Raw genomic sequence first — 20,277 nt, 5'->3', positions numbered from 1 at the left:
TGTGATTATTGAAACATGTGCTTATTTTTATAAATCAAAACCTCTGTAGGACAGATTAATTTTACTTGTTTATTTGAAAATGGCTTTTTTAGAAAACCATAAATGACCAATCATAAGGTGATCTGGTTACTTATGTAAATGATGGCTTTCCTTGCATTAACTTATACAATCTGTTGATTAGGCTTCCTAAATATTTATTTAGGTGTGTTACTTTTCCTGGATTGAGACTAGGAGATTCATTTTTATTATTAATTGAACTTTTTAAAAGACAGTTCTACACCAGACATTTTGTCAAATGCAGGTAGCTTGTGCTTCCAGAAGAAAAAATTCAGGGGTATTTTGTCCAACAATCTTTAAAACAGTAAAACAAGAGAAAGGGATTTGAACTGAAGAATGACATGCCTATAGTCCAGTCACTTGCTGTAGATACATACGGATGACAGATTCTTAAAAACTCCTTTGTTTTATGACAAGAAAAATCCTCTACTATGATGTCTTCCTAATGCATTCCACTAGTGTTTAATGAAATCATTTCCATGGGTGGGTCTCGACCAACGTTTTAACAAAAGGAATAAAATAAAAAATGTATTGTAGATGCTAAGGAGAAGCAGGATTTCAAAAAATGCGCTGTGCTCTTTTTATTTCTGTTCTAGTATAGGCACATGTTACTGTGCACTTGAGCTTCTCTGTGGGCCCCTGCTGTCTTGTCTGTGTTGAATCTGCCATCCTCAGAAAAAAAAACACTGTCCTGGGATGCCTGGGTGGCTCAGTCACCCAGGTCATGATCCTAGAGTCCTGGGATCGAGTCCCAGGTGGGATCCCTGCTCCTTCCGCCCCATCCCCTGCTCTCTTTCTCTCTCTCAAATAAAGAAATAAATAAAATCTTTAAAAACGAAACAAAAAATTAAAACCACTGCCCTCAGAGTCCTCTCCAACAGAGGTTGTTCCATGCTTAGTATGTACTTCCCATAGTATGAGAAGGAGATGCTGGTCTATTCCCTACTCCTCAGTGCCCCATGGAAGCTGGTGGTTCTACTGCCATCCCTTGTAATACCCTTTTCCCTCTTTGGTTCCCCCCCCTTTAGTCTAGACCTTGAGCCACCTTGCTCTTTGCTAGATGACTGTCATAGCTGGCATACCGTTCTCCTCTCTGTCATCTGCTCCCAGCCTCTAAGTAACTCAAACACTCCATGACGAAGCCTCCTTCACATTCCCTGTTAACTTTCTTCGATGATTTCTTCCTTTCTGAACTTCTGAAGTCATCAGTTCTTTTTTAAAAAAAAGATATTATTTGTTTAATTGTAAGAGAGAGAAAGAGAGAGAGAGAGCACACAAGCAGGGGAAACAGCAGGCAGAAGGAGAAGTGGGCTCCCTAGGAAGCCTGATGTGGACTCGATCCCAAGACCCTGCAATCATGACCTGAGCCGAGGGCAGATACTTAACCAACTGAACCGTGAAGGAATCCCTGGCTTCATCAGTTCTATTGGTGAGCCTCAGTGATATGTTAGAAGGTCTGCAGAGCTAGAGATACTGCACATAATTTGTGGAATTTGAACCCAGTCGGTCTGACTCCAGGGTCAGTTCTTTCCCTGCATCCACACCACTTCCCAGCAGGGGCAGGTCTCGGTGATCTCTGAATCAAGGCATAGAGCCAAGCAGAAAGCCTTATGCACATCAAGAATTCAACAGACAGGGGCACCTGGGAGGCTCAGTGGATTAAAGCCTCTGCCTTCGGCTCAGGTCATGATCTTGGGGTCCTCGGATCGAGCCCCACATCGGGCTCTCTGCTCAGCGGGGAGCCTGCTTCCCTTCCTCTTTCTCTGCCTGCCTCTCTGCCTACCTGTGATCTCTGTCTGTCAAATAAATAAATAAAATCTTAAAAAAAAAATTCAATAGACACTCATTGAATTGACAGTACACTTGGAAAATAATGGCTTTGATAACTAAATTAGTTTATTAAGTGAAAATAAATCACATATTGTAATAAATACGCAGTACTGATGTCTTATTATTCATAGTAACTTCCATTTAATTAGCATCCATGGATTAGCAAAGCTTAATAAGGAAATTGGTAAAATCTGATCGGGAACACTCATTGATAAATCCTGATCTCTATGTAGTCTTTATATTAAAAATCTAAGCACAACGGATACTAAAAATTTTCTACTTTCAAGGACTGTTGAGACATGAAATTTGACCAACTTAGTTATATTCTCTTAAGAGGATTTTTAAGGAAGCTTAGATTTTAAGCACCTTTAATAGACCATGCCTCAGAATGAAAGAATATGCATGTGGACATATTCCACATTTCTTTTTGCTGTCACCAGTTTAACTGAATACAAAGTAACTGGTGGTATGGACCGTTGTAACATTTCAAAGCTCTCCAAGACACATCTACAAATGAAAATTCAGAATCATTTGCTTTATACTAGACATTAAAAGCTGTTAATTTATGGGATCTCTTTTCATATCCATTGTAATTATTTGCTTAGTTTCTCCTGCACACTAAAAGTGGTATATACATGTGTGTATATATTAAATATGTATACAATAAATAATATATAAAATAATATATACATATTATGCATATGTGTGCATATGTGTATCTAACTCTATCTCTGTCTTACGGACATGAACAACAGCTGCTTGACTGAGATCACCTATTTGTAAACCATCTGTCCCGGGCAGATCTTGTATTCTATAGCTGGTGATACTGGTAAGCTCCAGGAGAGCTGGCCTGTCAGTTTATTTCAGAGTTGCTTCCCAGAGCCATGAACAACAACAAAATAATGATATGTGGTCACTGAAGAGTTTTCTTCTCCTCTTGTGAGAATTCATAATCCATATGTTGACCATTTTTTTTTTTTACTTGTCCAGGACTATTCCAGTTTATATCAGTTGTCCTGGTTTCCAGTGTGGTTAGTGCCCTCATTTTCCTCAAAAGTATCCTGGCTAGATAAAGGATTACACAGTCTACCTGACTCCTTCAGAGAATGACATAGAAGGTCCATGTGTCAAGCTAAGGCATCCAACAGAGGGCTTGCTGCTTGGCTACTTTTTACTGGCATCTCATAATTTCTGGGACACCCCACACCCCCTCAGTAACACCTATATGCTGTCTTTAAAGCCACTTTATCTCAGAATAATTTTTAATCATTTACTTTGTACGCTTTAGTCATTGTAATTTTCTTGATTTAATACCCAGTTACTGAGTAAAATAAATCAGTGAAGCAGAAATTATTTTCTCAGTGGCTACATTTTCTAGAAGTTAATGTAGACTTCTCAAAGCCTTCTGGAGGTTGTTTTTTTTTTCCCTTTTCGCCCTTATAGAGAGTACTTCAGTATAAGATTTTGAATGGAGCCTTGTTTAAAAAAATGAAATCAAACACTAAGCTTTGAGCTTTGTGTCTGAATTTAAATTTGGAAAGAAAAGTATGGATTCTTTAGTTTAGACGGTATTCATAGGAGCATTAGTATTTCTCCACAAAGACATAGGTAAGAACTGTGGAGAAGAAAAACTTGGGAAAAACAGAGTTGCATAAGACTTTCAGAGTCATTTTGGTGTATCTGAGGCAGGTTTTACACCTTAATTTTTATCATTATTATTTCTTAGAGATTTTAAGTAATCTCTGTACACAACGTGAGGCTTGAACACACAACCCTGAGATCAAGAGGCTTGTGCTCTACTGAGTTGGCCATGTACCCCGACACTTTAAAACTTGAAGAAAAATCGTGTCTTTGAAACTTTTAAAATATACAAACATATATATACAAAATATACAAACATATATATGCAAAATATACACACCTATACATTTATAAATATATAATATTTCTGGCTATTTCTCTCATCTTACTTGCACCTATCAAATGAAGGTGAGAAGCCTTATCTAGATGACAAATCACAGTTCCATGAAAGTGTTTAAGTCTTATAAGAGAAGCCATGAGCACATCCCGAAACACAGAAGTGCAAATAATGGGTTTGGGGAGGGTGGGGAGTGAAGGTGAGCTGCCTGAGGAATAGGTCAACTATAATTCTTTTACCTTCTTCTTGCAACTCTTTCCAAGAAAGTGCCAAGTCTTCATGAGAGGCTCCAGCAATCCAGCATTCCTTTCTCCCAGAATAAGATACTGATTCACACTGATAGAAAAGCAAAAGCTCACAGAAATCCCTCCATCAAGCACATAAGTGCCTTGATGAATCACCTGCTCTGTACCTATTCTACATAGTAAGTTCCTTGGTTCCATTTCCCTTTTTAACCACTGAATAACGGTTAGCAGAGAGAATCTCTTTATAAGCAAAAAAAGAATATCCTTTTATAAATATCTTGTATCTGTTAAAAGTATACAAATCCATCCCCCCCTTTTTTTAAAAGACAAATGACCTATGAACATACTGAAAGAGAACAAGAAAAAATTTAAAAATTCCAATTACAGCAAAAACCTTCTTTACGTTGCACTGGGCCCAGGGCTGCTATGAGATATGTAGGGCAATGGAGTCTTGGCTTAATTAACACGAGGTCAAGGCAGTGTCCTCACTCTCTTTCTAAATTCTTGGCCATCATGACTTCACCTGTTTTTTATCACTCTTAAATAACCATCCTAATAATTTGGGGGGGGGTAGAATTACTGCTCGTATTTTTATTCTCTTCATTTATCTACTTCGTAGACCTGTAACTTTATTCTGTTTCCACTGTTTTATCCTTTAACAAATCTAGAGAAAACTGTAGTTAGCCAACATAAGATAACATGAAGTATCTTATGTTGGCTAACTACAGTTTTCTTCATGTTTACTTCCAGAGTGCCCATAGGACTATCATTTCTCCTATATTGCTAATTCATTGTAAGAAACACAATTTTAAATATTCTATAATTAAGTACTTTTGAAAAAAAAAATATTGAGTGTTGTTTGACCACAAACATTAAACTTCTAGGGATGATACAGCCCACGTGTAACACTTTTGCAGAGGTCTAAAGAAAGTCTCAGTCCACAGATCACACATACTCGATTAGTAGTAAAGTATCAATCACAAGTGAGTATTCTTTGGTAAAGAAAGTTGATTGAGAATTATTCCAAGTCCTTTCATAAGACTGAAGATGTTGGAAATAAAAGTAGTCCAAATCCTATTTGATCACAAATTTAGTTGATAATTAAAATTAAAATTTAAAAATTCCAATCCCATAGAAGCAGCCCGAGTGTCCGTCAATAGATGAATGGATAAAGATGCTCAGCTATAGAAAAAAATGAAATCTTGCCATTTGCAATACCATGGATGGAGCCAGAGAGTTTAACACTAAGTGAGATAAGTCAGTCAGAGAAAATCAAATACCGTATGATTTCACTAATGTAGAATTTAAGAAACAAAGCAAACAAGCAAAGGGAAAACAAAGAGAGAGAGAAAGACAAAGCAAAAAACTGATTGTTTAACTATAGAGAACACACTCATGGTTACCAGAGGAGAAGTGGGGGAGGAATGGGGGAAACAGGTGATGGAGACTAAGGAGTGTGCTTGTGATGAGTACCAGATATGGAAGTGTTGAGCTACTATATTGCACACCTGAAACTAATATCACACTGCATGCTAACTATATAAAAACTTAAAAAATAGGATGAAAAAGTAAAAGAGGGTAAACATAAAAAAATAATAAAAATCACAATCCTGGTGATGTTGGAATAATAGAAATTATATGATTTTATACTGCTGAAACTATGACAAATTCACAATCTTTTTGGACAGAGATGCGGCAATACATTTCAAGGATGAATACAAATTCTTGTTATCATCTCATAAGTGAATCAGCAGAAGGAAAGTACCATATGCACAAAAAATTCATCATTTGATCCCATAGTGTTCACTCATGAGTTCTGTTCTTTGGAAGAACATATGCTAACTGGTATTACCTGAAAAAACAAAATGTCTGTGATCAAATGAGTATGAGAAATTCTGAGTTCAAGTTTCATTTTCTTCAGGACTCTCAAACTCATGACTCTTTGGGATGAGGATAAAGTAAGCAGCATTTTCTAAATATATCTGACATGAGACTCTTCATGGAGTATCTCATGAGCTGAGAATTTTGGAGACCACATTCATAGAAAGGAGAGGGTGGGGAGTCTTTGTGGATGTTCCTTCTAAATCACAAAGCTTTTGTTCCCTGTTATGTGACCTTCTGAATAACCCAACCAGAGAACATGAGAGCTCACACTCATGGTGTACTCACTCCTGCAGTACTAATCCTGCTTGGGGAACATGGTTAACACTGGCAGTCCTGCCAAAGACAGAAGGCGCCCTGGTCATCATCAGAGATCAGAAGGCTACTAGGTAGCAAAAGAATAATGTATAATGTTCTGCATTATTTCTGGTATCGTGCGCCCACCAGAGCAAAGCTTATCTGAGGATTCTAGTCCTGAACATGCCATGAACTATTTATGTGAATCTAAGTATATCCTAAAACTCATTTTCCTCATCCAAAAAATGGGCCAACGCTATGTCCAGAATATGTCTGGAAGGTTCAATATGACTTTACCTGAAAGTTTTGGCAATGTTACTGTTGTATAACTGCCTATTCCTAAGCCATGCTCATATCACGAGCTTGAATTAACTAGTAATTAAATGGAAGAATATAATTAATTTTATAGTTTTGAATTGTTCTGTTTTTTCCATCATAAAATTACTTACTAATTATGAAATACTATTGGCAGAAGCCAAAGAGGTTGAAGAAAGAAAGAAGATATTGAGATGCTCTGCAGTGCAGAAAGTAGGAAGGACGTGGCAATACTTACTACATACATAAGAATTGCTGCCATTGTAATTTACTCGGTGTCCATTCATACATTTATGCACTAGATCTTATTAATGGCTTACTCTGTGTCAAGAGCTATGCAAGGTGCCAGATAAAATGGTGACCAAACATGGTCCCTGTCCTCAAGCAGCCTGCAATATTTTATCTACATTTTTTACAAGTTCTTAAAAATGTATTTATTTATTTAAGACAGAGAGAGACACACACACAAAGGAGGGGGGGGAGAGGAGGGGGAGACACAGACTCCCAGCTTAGCCAGGAGCCTGATATGGGGCTAGATCCCAGGATCCGGAGATCATGTCCTAAGTCGAAGACAGATGCTTAACCATCTGGGCCAGCAAGGTGCCCCGATATTTTATCTATAAAAGAAAAGTTTTCAAATGCATTTGAAGAGCAGAGTGTTGATCTGTATTTCTTAAAGCATTTAAAATAAATGCACAGAACAATACACTACCTCAAGAGAGATTCTTTTAAAATTACTTATATTAATGATATAATAAAGATTTCTATGTCTTTGACTCAAATCTAAACTCTAAATACCTATGATTTAGAGGTGTTTTGGTACACTATAGATGAAAATTTCTGGGTGAATACAGTTGAAATTCTATCCAAGCATACACACTACCTCTAATAAGCATTGGGGAATTAAAACAATACTTTCTTTGCACCTTAATTAAAGTCAGTCAAGAATCTTACTTTGTCAGGCCTGACAATTACCACCTTTCATTTCAAGTATTTTAATTAAAATACCCAGCAGCTTGGCAGACGTTTTACCGATTAACTCAACTACCACTTAACTCTTTTAGAAACATCTATCAGATTCCAAATTAAGGTGCAGCAACAGCTGTAAGTTCATTATATGCATAATGGGTAAATATTTTTATTTCCTCCACCCACAATCATATGCCCATGGTAAAACATCACGTTAAAAACTGTCTGGGAAAGAGGATGGGGTAGGGGGAAGCAGCTGCAATTTCTTTGAGGTCCCTGTGACCACAGTTTTGACTAGTGAAGAAAAAAAAAAAAAAAGAAAAGAAAAAAATATTTTCCAACCTCTCTTTTGGATGCATTTTCCAGCATTTACTGAGGACGTCGGAGATAGTGAATAGCTCTCAACCATTTAACAACCCTGTGTACCTGTCCCCCTGCCACTACACACGTGATAGATGCCATTTACAAATTCATACCTCCAAAGCTGTATTGACTATATTTTTGATGTTTTGGCATCTGAGGCCTTGCTGCTGATGGAGGAGAGATTGCTCCTCCGAACCAACCAAGGTGAGCTAAGTCAAAATGAGAAGCAGAAGGACACCAGGTCCTCATGACATCATATCGAATCACCCCTGAAGTCAGCCTCTCCAGGCTTTTTAACTACATGACCAAATACATTTCTGTTTGGCTTAAGGGAATTTCAATTTTTTTTTTTATAAGTTTCAACAGAAAGGGCCCTGGAAGACACAAGTGAGTGATGCTATCATAAAGATAATTTGTATATTACATGAAAAGCTATATTGGGAGTTACTCGTTATTCCTGGGTCCCTGCCATATACATAGGAATATCCAAAAGGATGCATGATACTTGCTGGGTCTTCAAGAAGAAAATAAAAATGACTGGGACCACAGTCCCAGAATTCTCCAAAAACAATCTGCCATGTTATAGATTTCTGGGAGAGCTATTTCATAGGAACTGTCTATTGTAGACTTAAGATTTGTACCCTTCTCCCACTCATATGTTGAAGCCCTAATCCCTAGTGTGATGATATTTAGAGATGGGGTCTTTAAGTGGAGGCTGAGGTTAGATAAGGTCATAAGAGCGGGGCCCTCTTGATCGAATTAAATCAGTGTTTTGTAATCTTCACTGCTTGAGGAGTTACTGTATATATATATATATTAACTATAGATATTATCTCTATATATCTGTATCAATGGTTGTGTCCCAGCTCTAGACATTCAGATTCCTGGGTCTGCATTTTTAAAAACTCCCCAGGTGATCCCGATACCTGACAAGAATTGGTATTTTATTCTCTCTAAGCCATAGATAATCTACAGGAAGGAAACTATCATCATCTTCAAACTATATTTTCAGGATTTAATTTTCTGGCACTAGAACCCTAAGGAGATAATGAACCTGTATTTACTCCACTAAAATGCAAGTGTAAATATTACTTAATTTACATTACTTAGAAGAATGTTCGGCAAATTTCATCAAAATGATTGGATTCATCAGTGCTAAATATTATAAACAGCTAGACTAGCTTCGGAAATAAGAGTTACAAAACGGTTAACACGTTTTCTTTCCCTGCAGCTTCGCAATTTGTGGATATGTTATTGCTTGACTATGCATAGTCTTGCCAGCCACTCTTTTCATCAAATATGTTATTAAATGCCTTTTGGACAAGTATCGACAGATGTCATCTTCGATATACCCGTATTTGGCTTGGAACAGGTTATGGAACTATGGCGTAGCACGGATCAGCATGCCAACATCACACGACAGATGAACCTCCCGACTATGAAGCTGTTTGGCTGCTGCTGCTTCTCCCCACCCCAGCGGGCTTCCAGGACCATCCCCACTCTCCTTCTCCGGCACTATCTTCAACCAAACAAGGCTGGTCCTTGTTTGGGGTTACTCTCTCTCGCCCCTCCTGTCCCCACCTATGCTCTCTTTTTTTCCTGATTTTTGTCAGTTTCTTCTGATGTTTTTGTCAATTTCACTTTCCTCAAGGTCTGGGGATGTGTGGACTTCATTTCAATGTACAGTCAGCCAATAAGAATTTGTTTTTCTTCTGGACCTACCAAACACATGATGACTCTCCTAGTCCAACACCTGTTTTCACGCAAGCCATGATCAGAAATACCTCCATCTGCTTCCACCTTTAAGGATACCCTGACTGGTACAGGCTCCATATTGAGGAGAAGGATAATATATCTTAGAAACAGGACTCCTTTTGGACCCCGAACTTCTGGGGGGCCATCATATCTCCCCCCTCACCCCATGGACATTAAGAGCCCCCATGTCCAGATTCAGTCTTTCTCCCTCCCTTTTGAGTGGCTGCCCCTTCCTAGTTTCCTTAGGTTCTGACATTTTGCCTCATAAAGTATTTGCAAAACACTTCTCAGCATCTTCAACTGGCAATTCAGTTCAACTGAGGATTTTAGCTCTCTGCCTCTTAGGCTTTAGGCTGGAAACCTATCCTTACCCTATGCTAGCTCAGGCTTGGAGATCCTGCCTGGGGCCAGGTACCTAATTTTGTAGGGGTATGAGTCAGGTAACTTTTTTCTTTAATTTGTCTGGATCACTCTGGTCTGAATTTATAAATCTAGACTTCTGTACATCAGTATTTACCCACAGTTAAAGACACACTAACATTAAGCAATGTGGCTTGCACCAGCAACGAATTTAGCAAAATTTGATCTAACTGAATTGACTATACATAGTGTCAATCTCTGTAGATAAACTTCCATCTCAATTATAGTTAATGGTGGGCCATTTGATTTTCTTTAAACTGTCAAGTAGCAACAAAATAGTAGTAAATATGGATTAATAATACAGAAAATACATCAAAGAAAAGTTATAATGCTGTTTGTACATGCTGTGTATCCCTAAGTAATGAGGAAATCCTACCACTAAGACTAGCTGTGGGCTAAATGGTGTAATAGGCTAGAAAGAAAATTAGCATCATTACACTTCCCCTTTTAATGACTTTTTGTATTTTACCTTTCCTTTACTTCCTGTATACTCAGGAAGCTGCTGATAAATCTTCTCTTGAAGACCTCTGAGAAGTTCTTGATGACTTCTGCACATGAACCTCAAAGAAACGAATTCTGATGATGTAATCTCAGGTATTATGGCAAGCAGTGGGTTAGATATTTTTGCACAGGAGGACCTATCTATGTCCCTCGATTTCCACCAACATGTGGACAAACCTAGACCTGACTCAACACTTGGCTAATTTCTTACCTATAGGATGAGTTGGGCAGGCAGAAAAATGGCTCTCCAAAGAATCGACAACTTAATCTCCAGAATCTGTGAACATGTTAGTGTGACTAAGGGAAATTAAGATGGCATATTAAGTTAAAAGTGCTCATGAGCTAACTCTGAGATGGGGAGATTGTCCTGGAATATCTGGATGAGCCCAATATCACTGCAAAGATACTTTGAAGTAGACGAGTGAGGCAGAAGGTCAGCCCTAGAGAGATTTTTGAAGATGCTATATGTCTAGCTTTAAAGATGGAAGAACGGACTCTTAGCCAAGGAATGCAGGCACCCCCTAAGAACTGGAAAAGGCAAGAAAACAAACACATTTGTCCTCTAGATCTTCCAGAAGAACATAATCCTCCCTACACTTTTATTTTAGCCCAGTCAGACCCATTTTAGGATTCTGACTTCCAAACTATAAGACAATAAATTTGTATTGTTTGAAGTCATTGAGTTTGTGACCATTTGTGAATAGCAGCAATAGGAATTTAATATAATAACTTTGGGAAATTTCCTTCAGTTCTTTGAGTTTTGCTTTCTTCCTAAATATATGGAGATAATGGAAATCATGGACTGTTCTTATAATAATTCAGTGAGTTGATTTGGGCAAATATCTTGTCACATAAAAAGTATTCAATACACATTGTTTCCTCCCTTTTCTTTCATTCTGCTGGCTTATTACCAAACTGCCACCATAAATCTTGCATTGATGGCTATGTTAAGGGTATGTAATTAACAGATAATTGTCTAATAGGTTTTATAAAATTATCTCTTAAATGTATTAGTGTGATTTTTTTTTTATACTGACTGAGAGGGAGAGAAACTGGTAGAATAAGAGCCATTAGTAAATATTAAGGAAACTCTGTTTATGTACAGCTTATCACTAGAGGATGGAAAATGACTTCTGAGCTAGTAGTTCCTCTGAATAAGCATGCCAGGAATTCAAAGTTCAAAAGATCATTACAACCCCTACTTTCTTTCCATTAACATTAAGAGGGAAAAGGAATGCCAAAGGGGGTATTGGGCTCATCAACTCTTCAAAGTTAACAAGAATGCAGCTTGATTCCACCTGTTAGCAGTGGAAGAGAGAATGTAGATGGATCCAAAAATATCTTTTCACCCTGGAACAGGGGTGCCATAATTAATCATGTTAATTGCATTAAAGTCATTTAATAATTCATCTCCTAAAATATAGACTTTTTAAAAAGATCTGCAATTATTCAGATAAATTATGTAATATAATTATATGGTGGGATACAAAGTCATCATTAAAAACCACTGAAGATCTATATTTATTGTTCTAGGAAGATGTGCAAAATGTGATATGAAATGTGAAAGCCAAAATTCAGACTAGTATACATTGAATGATGCTTTTTTTTTTTTGTAAAACACGTGATATGGAAAAATACACAGCTAAATGCTCATCATGATTTTCCCTGCTTAGTGAGATTATGATGATTTCTGTTATTTTTAGCTCTATATTGTAAATTCTATAATGAATATGTATACTTGTGCAAAAAGAAAACCTTAAGTAAATCCTACTGATGAAAACTCACTGTAATAGTCTTTCAGGTAGTAAAATGGAAATGTTTTTAAGGAAAAACTCTTAACTTCCTATATATTTATCAATATAAGGATTTACCAATCTTCATCTGAAAGATCATTTTCTCAAGTGAAGCTTAAGTCCCAGAAATTTAGAAATAATATCTAACCTAGTCTCCCCTTATCTAATAATCAGTTTCAACATCCTTGATAATGGCCATTCAGTCGACTAGAATGCTTCTATTGACAGGAAAATTACGACCGATGCGGGGCTCGATCCCAGGACCCTGAGATCATGACAGGAACTGAAGACAGAGGCTTAACCCACTGAGCCAGCCACGTGCCCCTGGAACTCAAAAATTCTAAGCACAAATCATTTCAAGTAAGAATTTATATTCATGTGGCACTTTATAATTTAGAACAAATTTTCACTGATATTACTTAAGTTAAACTTACAGTAAGGTTACATTAATTTACCTTAATGCAAAAGATATTTTTGTCCATATATTGGAAACTGCAGAGTAGAAAAAGTAAGGGATTTGACCAAAGTTACAGAAAACACATGGCCAAGATGGGATTTAAAGTTGTTCTCTGGACTCTAGGCCTTGATTCTCTCTACAAATACCATGGATCTTGAAATATAAATGTCTCTAAGCCAATTAGCAGGGGGTATTCTGGACATTTAAATAGCACAATTTTGTGGAAAATAAATGCCTTGTATTAAAAAAAAAAAAAAACACTTGGTCCATTAGAAGTAATTGTTGGCAGATTTTAAAAATGTGATTAAGACTAGAATCAAATCAGGGCTACTAGACTTATAGCCAAATCTTGCTGTCTAGAGGGCTGTAATAAATTCTATGAGAGGAGACACCAGAGTGTCTCACCAGTGGGGCTATTATTTTAGACCAGACAGTTCTTCACTGTATTGAGGCTGTCCTGTGCATTGTAGGATGTTTAGCAACATCTCTAGCTTCTCTGCCCACTAGATGCCAGTAGCACTTTCCCCACCCCAATTTGCTAAGTCAAAAATGTCTCCAAACACTGCCAAATATCTTCTCAAGGACAAAACTGTCCACAGTTGAGAATCACTGGTCTAGACAGGGGAAGAATAGCTTGCTTTGGGAAAGAATGATCTGACAAGTTTCATAGACATTAAGACACAAGTGGTCCTTTAAGATAAGTAGAGCAGGTCACCTTAGTGGCTCAGTTGGTTAAGTGTCTGACTCTTGGTTTCAGCTCAGGTCATGATCTTAGGGTCATGAGATCGAGCCCTGCATGGGGCTCTGCACTTAGCTGGGAGTCTGCTTGAGATTCTCTCTGTCCCTCTCCCTCTGCCCTTCCCCTGTCCCTTTAAAATAAATAAATAAATCTTTAAAGGTTAAGTAAAGAAACATGAAGTCATACTTTAAGGTAAACAGGTGGAGAATCAAAAGGGGTTTGTTGGGGCCATAGACTGGCTGACATATTGCATAACCTACAGCACAATCTAGTCAGTAGACAAAGGAAGAAGAGTGAAGGGTTTGAGCAGGTGAGTGACAAAAAATGATGGCAAGGAAAAATACATCAATAATAATATACATTACAGATTCATTACTTTCTATGTCCACCTTCTTTGTATCAAGTAGTCTCTACTATTGGGAGACCATTCTATCAAAATCGTGATCTCATTTTTACAGATGGGAAACAGAAGCTTAAAGGACTTGACGCTTAACAAAGGCAAGCTTACTGGACTTGCCTGCTGTCACTCTGGTAACAGGTGGCAAAGCTGAGAGTTGGACCTAAGTTTTCTGAGTCCAAATCCAGGATGAACTCTAAGTCCCATTCAACTACAGATGCAGAGACTTCCTCCGTGAAGCATTTTGTTCAGGAGGAACTTGCAGGTGGGGAGACTGGAGAGGGGAGGTGGGCCAGAAATGACTGGAATGATTCAGCAACTCCTGGTACTTGGGTGATGCCCACAGAAGGCACAGAAATGGTTCAAGAAGAGTGTGCAAATGAAAAACAGCAGGTTGTCAGGCCTGGTTAGGTGGAGGATGGGGAAGGAAAGTTACAAGAGGTTCAGATGATTGAGAAGACGGACATACCATTTAAAGAAATGGGGATGACAGAGAACAGCCTCTGATAAAGCTGTCTTAATTTCTAAGAATTAAGTGCTGAATTCGGTTACCATTGAGAAGTAATTCAGAATTTAATAAAACATTTCTTATCTCATTGTTTAAGAGGACGATTTTGGAGCCAGTCACAGGAAAACATTACTGACTTATTAAAGTATAAAACTGATTCCCAAATTAGAGTACCAGGACCGCACTCGAGACGTGTGTGTGTGTGTGTGTGTGTGTGTGTGTGTAACTGCTGGCGTCAAGTAACTGATGGGATAAAAACAGAAATGTATAAAAATTGCTTTCTGAATTCTAATGAATAAAGGTACTACATGATCATTAAAATACTAAAAGGGGGTCTATATGGTATATTATGCTTGAGGAAAAAATAGAAATATCGTAGAAACTGTACTAAACTACTCTTGTTGATTCAAAGGAGTGTTAATCGTGAATTTGGTTGTATCTATTACTTACAAAAACAAAAACACAAATAAAACCACTTGAGCCAACTAACAGTATCACCAGGGATTAAGCAACTACCTAACAAGTCAGAACCATGTTTTTCCTAGAACACTGCAGAAGAGCCCTTAACCACAGCCAGTGTATATATACCCTGTCTTCCCTGTGGTTTCTGATTCCTAAATTCAGTTTCTGAAATTCACCACTGTATTTAAAACTGTAGTTACTGTGGATTATTTGCGAATAGTAGTAACAAAGTGTCGAATGCTCTTTTTAATCCATGTTTTATAATTACATGGATTCAGTTCAATTTTTTATAGAAAAAACTGCTTTAAAAACTCTAAAGTGATTTTTAATTTTTTTTTTTAGTAAGTGGTAAGACTTATCAAAACTATCTGCCCCTGAATATAATAAAATCATGATTTCATCAACACACTGAAACTTTGGGAATTTTATTTTCTTTCTTCTTCTTGAGAGAGAGAGAGAAAGAAGAGAGGGTAAGGGGCAGATGAAGAGAGAGAGAGAGAGAAAAAAAAAAATCTTAGGCAGGCTCCAGGCCCAGTGCATAGCCCAAAGCAGGGCTTAATATCACAAGCCTGAGATCATGACCTTAACCAAAATCAAGAGTTGGATGCTTAACAGACTGAGTCACCCAGTTGCCCTGGGAATTTTTCTAATTAAAAGGCAATCCTTTCTCTGAAACCTCAAAATCAAAGGCTATATAGTATCTATAATTTGGAAGGCAACAAACGGATGGTCTTCACCACATTTGCCACATACATTTGTAGAGTGAATATTTAGTCAAGCAGGTGAAAATAGAGACTCAAAGATGGGTATCTTGAAAAAATGACTTATTTCTGACATTTTCACATAATTTACCAATGTCATTTATTTAGAAGAATCTCTAATATAGAGTGCTTTGATAATCCATTCTATCTCTTACAGTGTTACTTTTTTCCCAAATTAAATGAAATAGATATCAGATGTCATTTAATTGACTGGGTGCCTTTTTTATGAATCAATTTATTTGACTGGGTGCCTTTTTTATGAATTTATGGTGACTTCTACCACATATAGACTTGAGGTGGGCTTGGACATGGGGACGGGCAGGGAAAGGGCTGGTGGTTGTCTCAGTTTTGTTAAAGTCATGTAGCAGAAGGGGGATTGAAAGGAGTCTACTGAGGTAGGGTATAAACTCATCCCATTCTCAATGGTGTCTTAACATAAATTGTATAAGATCCAGCATGCTTATTATAATAAGTAAGTCACAGAAATTTCAGCATCTACAAATGCTGAAATATCTAAAAGCTAGATCTCTAACCTAGAAACATATTCATAGGAAGAGAAACTCCATATTATAATAAGCAAGGCAGAGTTTGATGTCACCATAAAAGTCTATGCAAAGGATATTGAAAAAGCGTATGTTTGTATACACCTATGTATTTTTGAAAGGTATTTAAAACGCCTGCTTCCGTTTGTTTTACATAAGACGATTCTAGTTTCCTTTAGATTCCTGTCCTCGCTGCTGAAATAATTCCACCTGAAGAGAAAGTAGAAACCAGTTATTTATATCTTGCATTTATTCATGGCTTCACTCTTCAAATATTTATTGACCTCCTACTAAGTACTACATGGAGACAGAGCACTGGACAAGGAGTTATATACGAAGCAGCTCCCGCCATGGAGAAGCTTTATAAACACAAATGTATACAAAGAGCTGCAGCACAAAGTGGTCCATTCCGAGCTGCTATATACCAATGGCTAAGATGGAGGAGGTCATCTGTACTGATTAATAGATAGACAGAAAGATTAAAACTTTGCAGGATCAAGATTTAAAGCCCCCAAACCTTGAAGAGCTCATATCGTTAACCAACATATTTACACTGTCTCTCACTGGTCCTAAAATATTACGTCCCACCAACTTTGCACTCTAGCAAATAATTTTTATAATTTGGTCTATAAATAGTGATGTTGAATATATAAGAGTGTTGTCTTTAAGTCTTTAAGTCTGTCTTTAAGTTGTTAAGTTGTCTTTAAGTTTATCTTTAAGTCTTAGAAATAATTTGGATGTCACTGATTAATTCAAGAAAATCTGGGTAGATTTAATACCATGAATAGTATCACTGAAGTTTAGAGCAATTTTCTACTAACTGGAATTACCACCCTGCTGGCAAGGACCAGTTTAAGGGCTAAGTCATCGTAATTTTGAGCCCAATTCAACTCATGGCCCAGGAAGGGTATCTTTAAGCTTGTGAAAGCTACTTTAAGTAACAGATGACCTCAAAATAAAATATATTTACACTATCAGTTATAACTGTACTATAACGATACGCTTGTAAGCCCTTTTAAACGTATATTTTATACTGCATAGTATATTAACAATCTTATATAGTATATTATTTATGTTGCCACATCTATCACTTGGCAAACAATTTTATATATACTGTATATATATACACATACACATTCATAACTATGTGTATCTATACTGTATATGTATTTATGTGTATATGTGTGTGTATATATAACTTTGTATGTATCAATTGGAAAAATTTAAATTTCTATACAGATCGATAACATGGGTCTATACATAAACATTTTGAATATCATCCCTGAATACAAATCTGAGTAGTTATGGAAACGCAGAGGTGGTGATGCCTGACCCTAAGGACATGAGTAGAAGAAATCAAGGAGAAACTGCTCTCTGGACTGAATCATTCACAGAGGCAACAGAAAGAGAAAGAAAAGGCAGGGTCCATGAACTCGCACAGCATGTGTGTGGATCCTGAGCAGGAGGCGCGACTGGAAGATGGGTCACGCCCAGTGTGTACATGAAGAAGGGTCTGAATTTTTTCCAGTGCTTAACAAGACACCATCTGCGAGCTGGAAAATAAAGATGGGATCAGATTTGGATGCCAGGAAGTCAACTGTGGCAGCAGAGAGGAAGACAGAAGTTTGTTTTTTGTTTTTGTTTTTAAAAGGAAATTTAAAAATCACATTTGTATTTTTGGGTAACTATGGAAATGGTATATCGATCAGAGGAGAAAGTCTCAAGAGATAAAGAAATTCATTAGGATGGGGTGCCTGGGTGGCTCAGTGGGTTAAGCCTCTGCCTTAGGCTCAGGTTGTGACCTCAGGGTCCTGGGATCGGGCCCCATGTCAGGTTCCCTTCTTGTCAGGGAATCTGCTTCTCCCTCTCTCTCTGCTTGCCTACTTGTGATCTCTCTCTGTCAAATAAATAAATAAAATCTTAAAAAAAAAAAAAAGAAGAAGAAGAAATTCATTAGGAAAATCACACTAGGAAAAATTTATTCATTCACTCAATAAATAGTTCTTAAGAGCATCTATGTGTGCCAGGCATTGAGGCTACATCAATGAAAAGCAAACGTAAGAATCCCCGGTTCTCACAGATAGTGTATTATATTACAGTGGGGGAAATGGCTAACATTAATAGGGCACTTACTCCCTGCTGGTCCTTATTTTTAAGCGTTTTACATCTATTCAGTCATTTAAGATAAACCTCCATGTGGTTCTAACAGGATCAACAGGAATGAAGTTAATGAAGGAATCTGATTCAACAGGAATTCAGGAAGCCGGTAAAATTAGCCGGATTTAGCAACCGGATGGACATGCATGGTGAAACAGAATGACTCTTGAGGTTTAGATCGCAAGGGTAATTGTTCCTTAATGGTTAAAAACAATTTCTGAAATGGTTATATGTACCCCACCTTACTTAATTTTTATAGCAAGGATGCAGTGCCCTTTACTTGGGGCTATTTCTACATAAAATCAAGTAAGAGGAGAATTATGGGAACACAGAATGGTTCTTTTTTGTCTTCCGCATTTCTGAAGTCTACTGACCAGTTTTACCACTTTATTTTCAATTTCTGAAGTGGCTCTCTTGAGCTAAGCTCGAGAACACTGTTTTCTGTGTTCTCAACTCATACCTCTAACAGTCATTGAAGTGGAGTTAAACGTAGCTGGTGGGGGCATTACCAAGATGAAATAATTAAACCTTTCTGAATTGAACTAACCAGCAGGAAAAAAAAAAAAAAAAATGAAAAGCAGGTACCTCTGCTTTCTCAGCTTGGAAGAATGTAGTCAGAGCTCTCTCGAAACAAAAAGAAAGAGAATTGTGTCTTGGCTTCCTTCATCAAACGCTATTTCCTTCATCAAATGCTCCCAGCTTAGTTCAAAATTAACATGAAGAATAAAAAAAATAGTGTTAAATTGAAAACCAAACATAGCTCTATAATCACTTTCTTTTCATCTTTTTCTCTTGATTTCTTGTTACCAATGATATTGATACCTTTTACAAAAAGTAAATATTACGTTAAACAGTTCCTAGCCAGGACTGAATAACTCATTTTGGAAACTTCTACTATACCAGCACTGTAAGAATTCTAAATGTATACATATGAAGCTACATTGTTTCCTTAACATGGCATTTATTCCTTCAGTGAAAAATTACCTACACACAGCTTCTTGGCAATTGACTTTTGATTCTTAGAGGCAGAACCAGATTTATAAATTGATAATTTCATTAAGTTTACACCAATTGTTCCAGGACAGAATATTTAAGAAAATTATTTTTTTCTCATTTATCCAAACATTTTTGCTCTTAGGAAATGTACATTCAGGTATCAATCTACACTTGTGAACCAGGAACAAAGACTTGTATTTATTTGTGTGTGTGCCTCACTCTCTCACTACTTTTTCACGAAGTTAAACCTCACTAAATTTCATTTTTTCCTTATTTGCAATCAAGATTAGGTATGACATTTGCCCCTTCGACCTCACTGGATAATTATAGAAAGCCACATGGCTTTAACACTTACTTTATTTATCAGTGTTTTCAGTGGTTATGGCTCAGTGTATTAGATTTGCAGTCGAAACTATCATTTGAGCCTCACATTTGCTAAACCCAGATGTTTCAGAGTACTGTATTTTTTTTTAACCAAAGCTAGTTACTATATTTAACCTTCAAGTCTATAAAATTTACACTTCTAGTTAATAAAAAGAAATAAAACATATAAACTGAGCTCGAGAGAGAGAGTACTTTATATTTCCGTTATTTGACCACAGGGCAAACTCTTTATTATTAGCTTAATGAAAATTTTTGTTTAGCTCCTTGCTAATGGCAAAATGAATTTGGAAGCATTGTTAGCCTTTAAACTCAGCACTGCAGAAGCAGTCCCCATTTCTCCACTCGCATCCCTGTCTTATCCCATCTTTCTACAAAAACAAATAGACAGTCAAACTTTCCAAACAGCTGCTGTGGGAAAGACAAGAGAGGGGCAGAAGAAGGAAGAGCAGAGAAGGGGAAATGGGAGAGGGAAAATAGGCAAGATATGAAAGAAAAATGGGAAGAAGAAAAATGAGAGGTAACCTCGAAAG

At 37.1% G+C, this 20,277-nt stretch overlaps 1 protein-coding gene across 1 annotated transcript in view; it reads right to left on the bottom strand.

Annotated features, from left to right (window-relative positions):
• The window catches only part of FREM2 (FRAS1 related extracellular matrix 2), a 152,969-nt gene that overhangs the window by 112,745 nt on the left and 19,947 nt on the right, over window positions 1-20,277 (bottom strand). The gene's annotated exons all lie outside the window — the stretch shown is intronic.

This window comes from Lontra canadensis, unplaced genomic scaffold (genome assembly GCF_010015895.1).
Source record: "Lontra canadensis isolate GAN:19392208 unplaced genomic scaffold, GSC_riverotter_1.0 scaffold67, whole genome shotgun sequence".
In the NCBI taxonomy this organism is placed as follows: Eukaryota; Metazoa; Chordata; class Mammalia; order Carnivora; family Mustelidae; genus Lontra; species Lontra canadensis.
This window is presented reverse-complemented; position numbering and strand designations above follow the sequence as displayed.